The 12,617-nt window shown below is 40.8% G+C and overlaps 1 long non-coding RNA gene across 1 annotated transcript in view; it reads right to left on the bottom strand.

The window, feature by feature from the left end:
* Window positions 1–11,449, bottom strand: part of LOC124290243 — a 42,506-nt gene extending 31,057 nt beyond the window's left edge. Inside the window, exon 1 of the long non-coding RNA XR_006901865.1 lies at window positions 11,303–11,449. This is a non-coding gene — a long non-coding RNA (uncharacterized LOC124290243). The remainder of the gene's footprint in view (window positions 1–11,302) is intronic.
* Window positions 11,450–12,617: the final 1,168 nt, after the last annotated feature.

The following is a 12,617-nucleotide window of genomic DNA, read 5'->3' as shown; positions in this document are numbered from 1 at the left end:
TACCATATCTACCTGTACATATCCACATACTACCGGCACACCTGAATATAACATGTTATACCATATCCATCTGTACATATCCACATACTACCGACACACCTGAATATAACATGTTATACCATATCCACCTGTACATATCCACATACTACCGGCACACCTGAATATAACATGTTATACCATATCTACCTGTACATATCCACATATTACCGGCACACCTGAATATAACATGTTATACCATATCCACCTGTACATATCCACATATTACCGGCACACCTGAATATAACATGTTATACCATATCCACCTGTACATATCCACATATTACCGGTACACCTGAATATAACATGTTATACCATATCCACCTGTACATATCCACATATTACCGGCACACCTGACTATAACACGTTATACCATATCCACCTGTACATATCCACGTACCGTATATGACCGTCTATACGCCGAATTTTGAGGACCAAAAAAAGCAGTCTGTAGAAGCGGGTCGTCTTATCCATGGGTTACGCTTTCGTCAAACTTTTTTCCAGGGGTAAGAAAACAACATCGTATCACTTCGCGTGAACAAACAACAGAAGACGACTTTGTCAGTAGAGACGTCAAATTTGCAATTAAACATCACTAGACAAGATTATTTACCTTTTAAGTTATAAGTTAATGCTGGGCATTGTATTATTTGCAGGGATTAAGATTACCATGTGTATCTGAGCCGGAAATAGCAATCAGCTGTGCACACGTTTCCCGGCGAACAAGTTCAAACATGCACAATAATATAACGGGACGAATTCTGACGCAGTCATCAGTAAAATATAATACAGAATACCATTATTTAACCCAAAGAAATATATCCTAGCATTGTGTAATTTTATTTACAGTTTTTATGTAAAATATATATAATCAACACTAAGGTTATACGGACCCTCATGAACGTGGTAAGCACATGGAATGGGGTAAAATACGGAAGCCATTTAAATTCACACATTTTTACCGATGTTACTGTAAACTAGCAGTCAATGGAAAACGAGGCGGTAATCAGTTCGTGATTGTTGAATGGGGTAAAATAAGCAAGCCAGTTTGTTGCTACAATAAATATATTTAGAGAAGCAAAATATATTATGCATTTTCTGTCAACTACACTTCGTTTCGATCCGTGAGTAGACACAATATATGACAGTGAATTGCATGGTCCTAAACTTTTTGTTTATCTGTTTACATTGCTTGTATTTACCCCTATAGTTCATCAGAATTCCCACTTTGGGGTTAAGATATGCATACATCAAACAACCAAAGTTATAATTATTGGTAACTGCCAGTTGTCTGTGGTCTCTGTTTGCCGCGATTAGGACCCCATCGCAGGGGATCGACTTATGCACGAAACATACCATTTTGACACTGATTTTAAGGGTCAAGTTTGAGAGCGTTCATATAACACTCTACTCTTTTGGCAAAATATGTTGGGTGTAATATGGAAGATTATTGAGTGAATTTTAAGCAAGAACCAAAATTTATGAAAAAACTAATAAAATTAATCTAATTTCATACACAACAGGGATTCATCGTCATATATCACCCGTGAGTTGTCCTTGGTTACAGAATCTTTGTGCAGTTCACAACATTCAACCATCACCATAGAAGCACACAGCTGACTGTTGTTGCTATGTCCAGAGCGAGGGAAAACATCTATCACTTTGACCAATGAGCCAATTTACATCACACAAACAGTAATGTTTCCCATCTTACCGCTTGTGGCCTATCTGTGTACCTGCTCTACATACCGCTTTAGTGTCAGGTAATAGCGGTGGACGTGCACCGATAATCATACAATGAGGTGAGGTGAAATTGGGTTTAACGTCGTGCTTGAAAATATTTCGCTTATATGACGACAATCATACAATGAACGAACACATGACTTACTGACTAAATCAATGCTCACATCATCGATCATTGGTTTGTTTACGTCAGAGAATAACTATAGGGTGTTATGACAACAGTTTAGCTGCCCACTCTACCAATAACCCTACGTAGAAGGCCCCAAACCATGGATACATATTTCAGGATACAAGTGAGCTGTAAGACAATGTTAAAGATACATGTTGTGCAGAGTGATGGCAGGCTATTGTATGTCCTCAGGTAGCATCTCTAAAACAATGGCTGTAGGATACATAGAGTGTCCATCACAGAGGTAATTCATAAGACAAGGGTAGGTATAAAGCCTACTTGCTGACAGACAACCAATTAGACATTCAAGAATGCAATAATTCTATTTACTGTCAGTATTTCAGGACTTACTGCACTGAGTGAATGTTCCTTTATGCCACACCCACCGAATGTTCCTTTATGCCACACCCACCAATGTGCCAACTAGAAGACTTACTGTAGAGTGAATGTTCCTTTATGCCACACCCACCAATGTGCCAACTAGAAGACTTGCTGTACTGAGTGAATGTTCCTTTATGCCACACCCACCATTGTGCCAACTAGAAGACTTGCTGTACTGAGTGAATGTTCCTTTATGCCACACCCACCATTGTGCCAACTAGAGGACTTGCTGTACTGAGTGAATGTTCCTTTATGCCACACCCACCAATCTGCCAACTAGAAGACTTGCTGTACTGAGTGAATGTTCCTTTATGCCACACCCACCAATGTGCCAACTAGAAGACTTGCTGTACTGAGTGAATGTTCCTTTATGCCACACCCACCAATGTGCCAACTAGAAGACTTGCTGTACTGAGTGAATGTTCCTTTATGCCACACCCACCAATGTGCCAACTAGAAGACTTGCTGTACTGAGTGAATGTTCCTTTATGCCACACCCACCATTGTGCCAACTAGAGGACTTGCTGTACTGAGTGAATGTTCCTTTATGCCACATCCACCATTGTCCCAACTAGAGGACTTGCTGTACTGAGTGAATGTTCCTTTATGCCACACCCATCAATGTGCCAACTAGAAGACTTGCTGTACTGAGTGAGTGTTCCTTTATGCCACATCCACCATTGTGCCAACTAGAGGACTTGCTGTACTGAGTGAATGTTCCTTTATGCCACACCCACCATTGTGCCAACTAGAAGACTTGCTGTACTGAGTGAATGTTCCTTTATGCCACACCCACCATTGTGCCAACTAGAGGACTTGCTGTACTGAGTGAATGTTCCTTTATGCCACACCCACCAATGTGCCAACTAGAAGACTTGCTGTACTGAGTGAATGTTCCTTTATGCCACACCCACCATTGTGCCAACTAGAAGACTTGCTGTACTGAGTGAATGTTCCTTTATGCCACACCCATCAATGTGCCAACTAGAAGACTTGCTGTACTGAGTGAGTGTTCCTTTATGCCACATCCACCAATGTGCCAACTAGAGGACTTGCTGTACTGAGTGAATGTTCCTTTATGCCACACCCACCATTGTGCCAACTAGAAGACTTGCTGTACTGAGTGAATGTTCCTTTATGCCACACCCACCATTGTGCCAACTAGAGGACTTGCTGTACTGAGTGAATGTTCCTTTATGCCACACCCACCATTGTGCCAACTAGAAGACTTGCTGTACTGAGTGAATGTTCCTTTATGCCACACCCACCAATGTGCCAACTAGAAGACTTGCTGCACTGAGTGAATGTTCCTTTATGCCACACCCACCATGGTGCCAACTAGAGGACTTGCTGTACTGAGTGAATGTTCCTTTATGCCACACCCACCATTGTGCCAACTAGAAGACTTGCTGTACTGAGTGAATGTTCCTTTATGCCACACCCACCATTGTGCCAACTAGAGGACTTGCTGTACTGAGTGAATGTTCCTTTATGCCACACCCACCATTGTGCCAACTAGAGGACTTGCTGTACTGAGTGAATGTTCCTTTATGCCACACCCACCAATGTGCCAACTAGAAGACTTGCTGCACTGAGTGAATGTTCCTTTATGCCACACCCACCATTGTGCCAACTAGAGGACTTGCTGTACTGAGTGAATGTTCCTTTATGCCACACCCACCATTGTGCCAACTAGAAGACTTGCTGTACTGAGTGAATGTTCCTTTATGCCACACCCACCATTGTGCCAACTAAAGGACTTGCTGTACTGAGTGAATGTTCCTTTATGCCACACCCACCATTGTCCCAACTAGAAGACTTGCTGCACTGAGTGAATGTTCCTTTATGCCACACCCACCATTGTCCCAACTAGAAGACTTGCAATACTGAGTGAGTGTTCCTTTATGCCACATCCACCATTGTGCCAACTAGAAGACTTGCTGTACTGAGTGAATGTTCCTTTATGCCACACCCACCATTGTGCCAACTAGAAGACTTGCTATACTGAGTGAATGTTCTACACATACTCTGAAGTGCCAACCATTGGTAGGTTGTCAACACTAAAAGCATGTTAAGAAGATAACATGCCCACTTGACATCAGCAAGAACCAGCTGGGACATCTTCATCAATGTGACCATACATCATCTGATATGCATTCATTTTCCCAAACAATACTGATGAATGCATGAAATCATGGAAAATGAATTCTGTGAACTCAATAAGTTCTATGTACAAGAATGACTGAGTTGTCTCATTATCACACGTGTGCATGTGGTCTGAAAGTAGTCAGAAATACATCTTAGGTGGCAAGAAATCAGGTTCAAACCTGGTACAGGCCAATCAGTTGATTCAACTATCTCTATATTTCACTTATCTGGTCTTTTGCAGTATTTGCTGAAGTCTACAAGTGGCTGAAGTAAGTTTGGTGCAAAATGCAAAAACACCCACAAGCATTTACATCCTTATCAAGATAGTTTTTCAAACAACATCTGGGTCTAAGTAAACGGAAGAAATAATGGAAATGTGGTCGTTTCCAAGGGTTTAGTATCATAACGCAGACCTCCCAAATTGCAGACCTTCGAAAACGCAGATAAAAATAGCACACCAATTAACTGGGACATGATGGTCACCCTTAATTAATGAATGGCCTGGTCCACTCCCCTACTGTAAGGGATTACCGCTATGTTAAGTCCCGAGGAGTAGTGTATAACAACAACATTGTCTTATAACACTGCTCATTTCTCTAATCTGCTATTGATGACTAATAAGCTAAGAATGATTGACATTGTTGTAAGGAAGATTGTGAGTGAGAAACTAAGAATGATTGACACTGAGTGTGATAAAGCGTATAAATGAAATTTCATTTGTAACAACTTTTAAATATTATTGACAGACAGACAGACAGGCAGACAGAGTTTATCTCCAGTAAAGGCTGTAGGCCCAATATACATTCAAAAAGAAATTCCAGTGTCGTCAAGGGCACAATGATTTTTCAAGTGTGTTTATAATGATCCTTTTAACATAAAATAGATACAAGGCAACAGATTTTACAGTATCTACGTCAGTATTCTTGAAAAGATTTGCTAAAGAATATACAATGTTAGGCTTTTTAACAAATTTTGTAATATACCTCTCTCTTAGTTGTGAATGGGATTCACAAATGAACAGTACATGGAATTCATCTTCAGTATAGGTTTAGACCTGTAGATTTACATGATGTACAGAGTCCTTGATTATAGTCATTGTTTAACAATAAGCTCGGGAACAAATGAGTTTTGGTGTAAATATAAGAAGATACCATTTGCTCCCCATTAAAATACCACTTTTTGTAACATCTAAGAGGCCCTCCATTTCTTAAAACAACCACTTTTGTTTTCTTAAGATTTACTTTCATTCCTGTTTCCACGCATCCCTGACGGGTACCCACACTACATGAAAATTGTTTAGAAGTCCCTCAGGGGTTCTAACATAGGCACAACATGAACTATACATACAGGTGATAATATCTAAAAACTTCCCATCTAATCAGACCTTATGAAGATAATCTATAAGTATATGATCATGTTTAAGTGTAAGCTTTTGAAAAATCGATAAAAGACAACACAATCTACTCTGTTTTTACATGAATATTTCTGTATGACAGCCTGAAGTGTAAAATTGCGGTCCGTTGTAGAATAATTTTCCCTGAAACCACTGGGCATGACATTCACAAATGATATTTATATTGCACCAGATTACATAAATATTGATGAAAAAAAGGATCACTTGCTACGGTTCACTCCCAAAAGAAAGACCTCCCATAAGATAGACTCAATGAGTACAATAATTAGCTGAGCCATGCTGTCCACCCCTATTTAATTAATGAGCTGGGCCTATATTTTCGAAGCTCTCTTAGCGCTAAGATAGTCGTAAGTTAATATTAATGAATGGCACTTACGACTATCTTAGCGCTAAGAGAGCTTCGAAAATATAGGCTCAGGCCTAAGAAGAGCAGAGTATGTCCCATCCCAGAAAGGTGCGCCCAGGTACTTCTAGAGTACTTCTTTTGTGTGCACTGACAAACATGTGATATAAAATGATATGGTGCTTGGTTTCATAGTGAGTGAGTGAGTTAATATTTAGCGTCACCTCGGCAACATTTGACTCATCTCGTGACAAGAACAAGTTAATTTATATCAATATTAAAATCAATAAATTTAGAACATAAAAAGCTGTCATCGAAGGACAGAAAAAAGACTAGAGCATCACAGACATAAATTTAAAACTAGTACGCTATCATAAAATCAAATCAGTATAGACAGTACAAAATAAAAACGGGCTATAGATCACCAACAACTGAAGGTAGATCACCATACTAGGATTTACACCAACCCTTCAGCTGCTGGCGATTATGCTGAATTTTAGCCATTATTAAAAATAACAAATATACTACGATTAAAAGTTTGGTAGAGCTAAATTGACTTTGATGTTTTGGGACTTACGGCTTGGTCTCAAATGTTTCATAGGTACATGTATATAAATTATTGTTATTGATAATATTCACAAGTAAATATGATCTGGCAAATTTATGTTGATGCAATATGTCTTAATTTAAAAAAATAATTCATTACATCAGGGCTCGATTTAAGAAAGACTAACCTACTTGCACCAGGTGCAACCTAACATAGAAACCTAGTTGCACCAGCCAAATTCCAGTTACAACATAGTGTGTTAAAACGTCAAAGGTTTCAGTGCACATAAGCTGATCCCTGTTTACAAGAGCTGTCATAACCGAAACGTGTATATGAATAGAAATATTTCAGTGCCCTAGCTATTCAAAGTTTAGAAGAAAAATGAGCTGCTGACATATTTATGCTTATAATGTTAGATTTATTACTGATTTATTTCTAAAAAATTTACTTGCACCTTGTGCAAGTTAGACTCATAACTAGGTTGCACTTTGTAATATTGCGTTGTACCAGTAACAAAACACTAAATCGAGCCCTGTACATGAATTGATAAAACTATAGTTAATACCTAATGTTGTCTTTTTTTATCAGGGCACATACCATTATTATCAAGGGTACAGCTTAATTAAGCCTTATGCAACCAACCATAAAATGTGTTGTTTTAAGTGGTCTGTCTTTTGGGACGTCTGTCTTATGGGAAGATACCCTTGCTAAATTGTCAAAACTCGTTACATGGGTGATACCATTTTTCGTAATCAAGGGTACAGCCTACTAATCACGGATGCAACCAACCATAACAAGTGTTGTTTTAACGGGTCTTTGTTTTGGGAGGTCTGCATTTTGGGAGGATACCTTTCCAAACCAAGCTGCCACTGATATCACTTCATCCAAGCCAAGCTAGGGTGAGCTAAACAGAGCCAGCAATTCAAAATAAAGAAATGAAAAAAGGGGAAAATACTATTGTGGATTATTGTGAATTTTCCTGAAATATGAACCTATTTTATAATTTTCCCTTACCATAAACTGGCAGAGATAGCCCAAAAGTTGCTAAGATAGAGATTAGGCCATGATCATCAAATTCAATTAAAGCAATACTCTAGTAACAATGTGTACCCGACACCTGGCTCATACTGAGTGACACCTTCAAGGTCATCCAATCATGTGTCTGAAAGAAATTCATCTGGGGTTTATAGGAGGTATTTCTAACAATTTTTTCTCAAATATATATTTTAGCTAAAACGGTCCTCATTTTTATTTAATATTGTAAATATGTTAACTGCACTTCATCTGCTTACAAGGATACCACAGGTATGCCCCACTCTACAAGACAAGCAGGTTCATTTGGACAAAGCTTAAGGCAGCGTGTAGAACGTAACCTTCACAACACTTGGGCCCATAGCTAAATGTTGCAGCTTTCTGTCACACCATGACCTGAGAAAACAAACTGATTACATAGCAGCTAACAACCTGCTCGCTTGTTAGCTCTGCTCTTCTGCCGAGTTACTGACAACCCTCTCTTCCCTACCTAGTTACTGACATTTTCTCCCTGCCTAGTTACTGACAACCCTCCATCCCTGCCTAGTGACTTACAACACTTTCTCCCTGCCTAGTTACTGACAACCCTCTCTCCCTGCCTAGTTACTGACAATTCTCTCTCCCTATCTAGTTACTGACAACCCTCTCTCCCTACCTAGTTACTGACAACCCTCTCTCCCTACCTAGTTACTGACAACCCTCTCTCCCTGCCTAGTTACTGACAACCCTCTCTCCCTGCCTAGTTACTGACAACCTTCTCTCCCTACCTAGTTACTGACAACCCTCTCTCCCTACCTAGTTACTGACAACCTTCTCTCCCTGCCTAGTTACTGACAACCCTCTCTCCCTACCTAGTTACTGACAACCTTTTCTCCCTACCTAGTTACTGACAACCCTCTCTCCCTACCTAGTTACTGACAACCCTCTCTCCCTACCTAGTTACTGACAACCTTCTCTCCCTGCCTAGTAACTGACAACCCTCTCTCCCTGCCCAGTTACTGACAACCTTCTCTCCCTGCCTAGTTACTGACAACCCTCTCTCCCTACCTAGTTACTGGCAACAGTCCGTCCCTACCTAGTTACTGACAACCCTCTCTCCCTACCTAATTACTGACAACCCTCTCTCCCTACCTAGTTACTGACAACCTTCTCTCCCTGCCTAGTTACTGACAACCCTCTCTCCCTGCCCAGTTACTGGCAACCCCCTCTCTCTACCTAGTTACTGACAACCCTCTCTCCCTACCTAGTTACTGGCAACCCTCTCTCCCTACCTAGTTACTGACAACCCTCTCTCCCTACCTAGTTACTGACAACCCTCTCTCCCTACCTAGTTACTGACAATCCTCTCTCCCTACCTAGTTACTGACAACCCTCTCTCCCTACCTAGTTACTGACAACCCTCTCTCCCTACCTAGCTACTGACAACCCTCTCTCCCTGCCTAGTTACTGACAACCCTCTCTCCCTGCCTAGTTACTGACAACCCTCTCTCCCTACCTAGTTACTGACAACCTTCTCTCCCTGCCTAGTTACTGACAACCTTCTCTCCCTACCTAGTTACTGACAACCTTCTCTCCCTGCCTAGTTACTGACAACCTTCTCTCCCTGCCTAGTTACTGGCAACCCTCTCTCCCTACCTAGTTACTGACAACCCTCTCTCCCTACCTAGTTACTGACAACCTTCTCTCCCTACCTAGTTACTGACAACCTTCTCTCCCTGCCTAGTTACTGGCAACAGTCCCTCCCTGCCTAGTTACTGACAACCCTCTCTCCCTACCTAGTTACTGACAACCCTCTCTCCCTGCCTAGTTACTGGCAACAGTCCCTCCCTGCCTAGTTACTGACAACCCTCTCTCCCTGCCCAGTTACTGACAACCTTCTCTCCCTGCCTAGTTACTGACAACCCTCTCTCCCTACCTAGTTACTGGCAACAGTCCCTCCCTGCCTAGTTACTGACAACCCTCTCTCCCTACCTAATTACTGACAACCCTCTCTCCCTACCTAGTTACTGGCAACAGTCCCTCCCTGCCTAGTTACTGACAACCCTCTCTCCCTACCTAGTTACTGACAACCCTCTCTCCCTACCTAGTTACTGGCAACCCTCTCTCCCTACCTAGTTACTGACAACCTTCTCTCCCTACCTAGTTACTGACAACCCTCTCTCCCTACCTAGTTACTGGCAACCCTCTCTCCCTACCTAGTTACTAACAACCCTCTCTCCCTACCTAGTTACTGACAACCCTCTCTTCCTACCTAGTTACTGACAACCCTCTCTCCCTACCTAGTTACTGACAACCCTCTTTCCCTGCTTAGTTACTGACTACACTCCCTCCCTGCCTAGTTACTGACAACCCTCTCTCCCTACCTAGTTACTGACAGGTGTTATCACTGAATCAGTAAAGAAAACACACACACACCCCAACAATGTTAACACTACATGCTAAATCATGTACAAAAAAACAAACATACACTGAAAATGACATTCACAAAAGACTTATATAACAGATAATGTCCTCTATATGAATACTGAAGCACACTATTCAGGACTATTACCATAATAAATATGAATGGCATCACTCCCATTACTACAATAAAAGACCACCATGTCTTTGTCTGGGCATCCACACTTATCACAACAACTTGCAGTTTATAACTGATCCCCACATTCTTTGATTTTGTAAACTTAATCTTTTTTATCCAAACCTACATTCATTTTGCAATTCTGGCATCTTACAATGTTGTCAACTCTTCCCCTCCACCTTACAAGTGATTCTAACTTAAACCACGAGCATTATTTAACAAACTGACCACGCATAACCGTAAGCCTGATATTGATGGGGGGAGTACTGCACTTTACCGGGCGCACTTTTTCAGACTAATTAGCGCTGCTGGGGTTCCCTAACCCTAACCCTTACCCCTAACCCTAAGGATCGTAAAGGGTGCCTAACCCCAAGGATCATAAATGGTGCCTAACCCCAAGGATAGTAAAGGGTGCCTAACCTTAAACCCTAACCCTAAGGATCGTAAAGGGTGCCTAACTTTAACCCTAAGGATCGTAAAGGGAGCAGCGAGGGCTGTGCCCGGTAAAGTGCATTCTAGCCTTGATGGGTTTGGGTCCAATGTAGACAAACTGTTTTGCAAAATTTGCATGTGCATCTATGTTACTTTGGTTGAATATTATTGGAGACACTGGTGTCAACAACGGATTTGTAAACAAGTTTGACAATCACAAGAGTTCCTACACAAAGTATCAACTGTCATGATCACTGCCCATGTGGCAATAAGACTGCTTATCTCATTTGGTCCTTCAAAGTACGTCTAATTTGTACGCAAGCTAATGTGATCACGTGTAGATTCCAATCTATGCATACAATCTGCCAAGTCTCGGCATCGGCACATGACCCAAACAATGGAACACGATGGGATCACAATGTAACGATGCAGAAAAAAATAATTATGAATAAATAACATGTCAAGAAAAATGCAATTACCTGAGAGATATGTCATGGAAATGATCTTATGCCAGTGACGTGATGCATGTCTGCATGCAGTCTGTGTTGATTGCTTTCACAGAGTGTAAACAATGCAAGTTTTGTTTTGCAGGGCTCTTGCTCAGACAGTTCGGGCACTTGCGTGAACGTCACGTGGGGTATATGTCTTACTTTCGACACAACTAATTCCATAGACCAGTGGGCTCTGAGTGACATTTACGGAAACTATGAAAAGTTCTGAATTGACATATATTACCATCTTAGGTGAAACTCTGAAGTCATTTATATTCCATTTATATATTGTTTATTAGTAATTGCAGACTGATATGTTACAAACCGTGGCCGTGTCATATTAGAAACCATGTGTGTAACACCGTGTCATATAGACATTATATACGTTACACATGTCTTACATTACTGAGGAGTGAGGACAGGTGACTTTTAAGGTGAAACAATTAAAACAATTATAAGATATCATACGATTAAGGTTTCTCATAGGACTGACTACATACATTTAACATCGTTCGTGTTTGCAAACAGACTAAAATAGTCTGTTTTTTCACTGTTTTTATGAGCCTTCAGAGTTTTTATAGATTTAACAACAATCACAAGTCGAGGCTACCGTAGCTAGAGGTGGATGTCATGAAAACACTTACATGTTGGCGCAATCAGCCCAACCACCTCGTTCATATGGTTGCCCCTTACGACCAGAACTGGTTACTGTCAGCACATATTCAATCCTGCCCCACACATTGTATGGGAATAGACCACTAGCACAGATCTCTATTTGTTGGTAACCGACATCAGGGAATATTATAGGGGATCGATATAGATGTTTATACATGCACACGTTTCGGCAGAAACCAATAATGATCAGGTATGGCATCAAGCGCTGGGTCAGCTTATCGGAAAATAGGGACGGGTGCATTTACAAAATACAAATTCGGATAAAATTTGACATATATAGCCTGAGGAAGTCGTTTCGCGGTGTACAGAAAGGTATGTATATATAGGTATGTATATAAATGTTTGTGTGTGTGTATGCGAAGCAGTGTACATTAGTACCGATAAAACGAAATAAAAAATAACACAAGATTAACCTTAAGTTGTCATTTCAGTAAATTCTCACTGACATTAAAGAAGATAGATATATACTTGCATATACCCTGTGCATATCCTGCTTGTCTAGGTATTTTAACGTTTTAGAATAAGAGAATATGACAAAAGCTAACCATGCAAGCAACCCATATATTGGCGTCAACTATTACAGACAAGGAGCTGGCAGTGCTATAGTTTCAGTGTATTGAGGTAATCC

Source organism: Haliotis rubra, unplaced genomic scaffold, assembly GCF_003918875.1.
Source record: "Haliotis rubra isolate DU_JTF1 unplaced genomic scaffold, ASM391887v1 Scf46, whole genome shotgun sequence".
In the NCBI taxonomy this organism is placed as follows: Eukaryota; Metazoa; Mollusca; class Gastropoda; order Lepetellida; family Haliotidae; genus Haliotis; species Haliotis rubra.
This window is presented reverse-complemented; position numbering and strand designations above follow the sequence as displayed.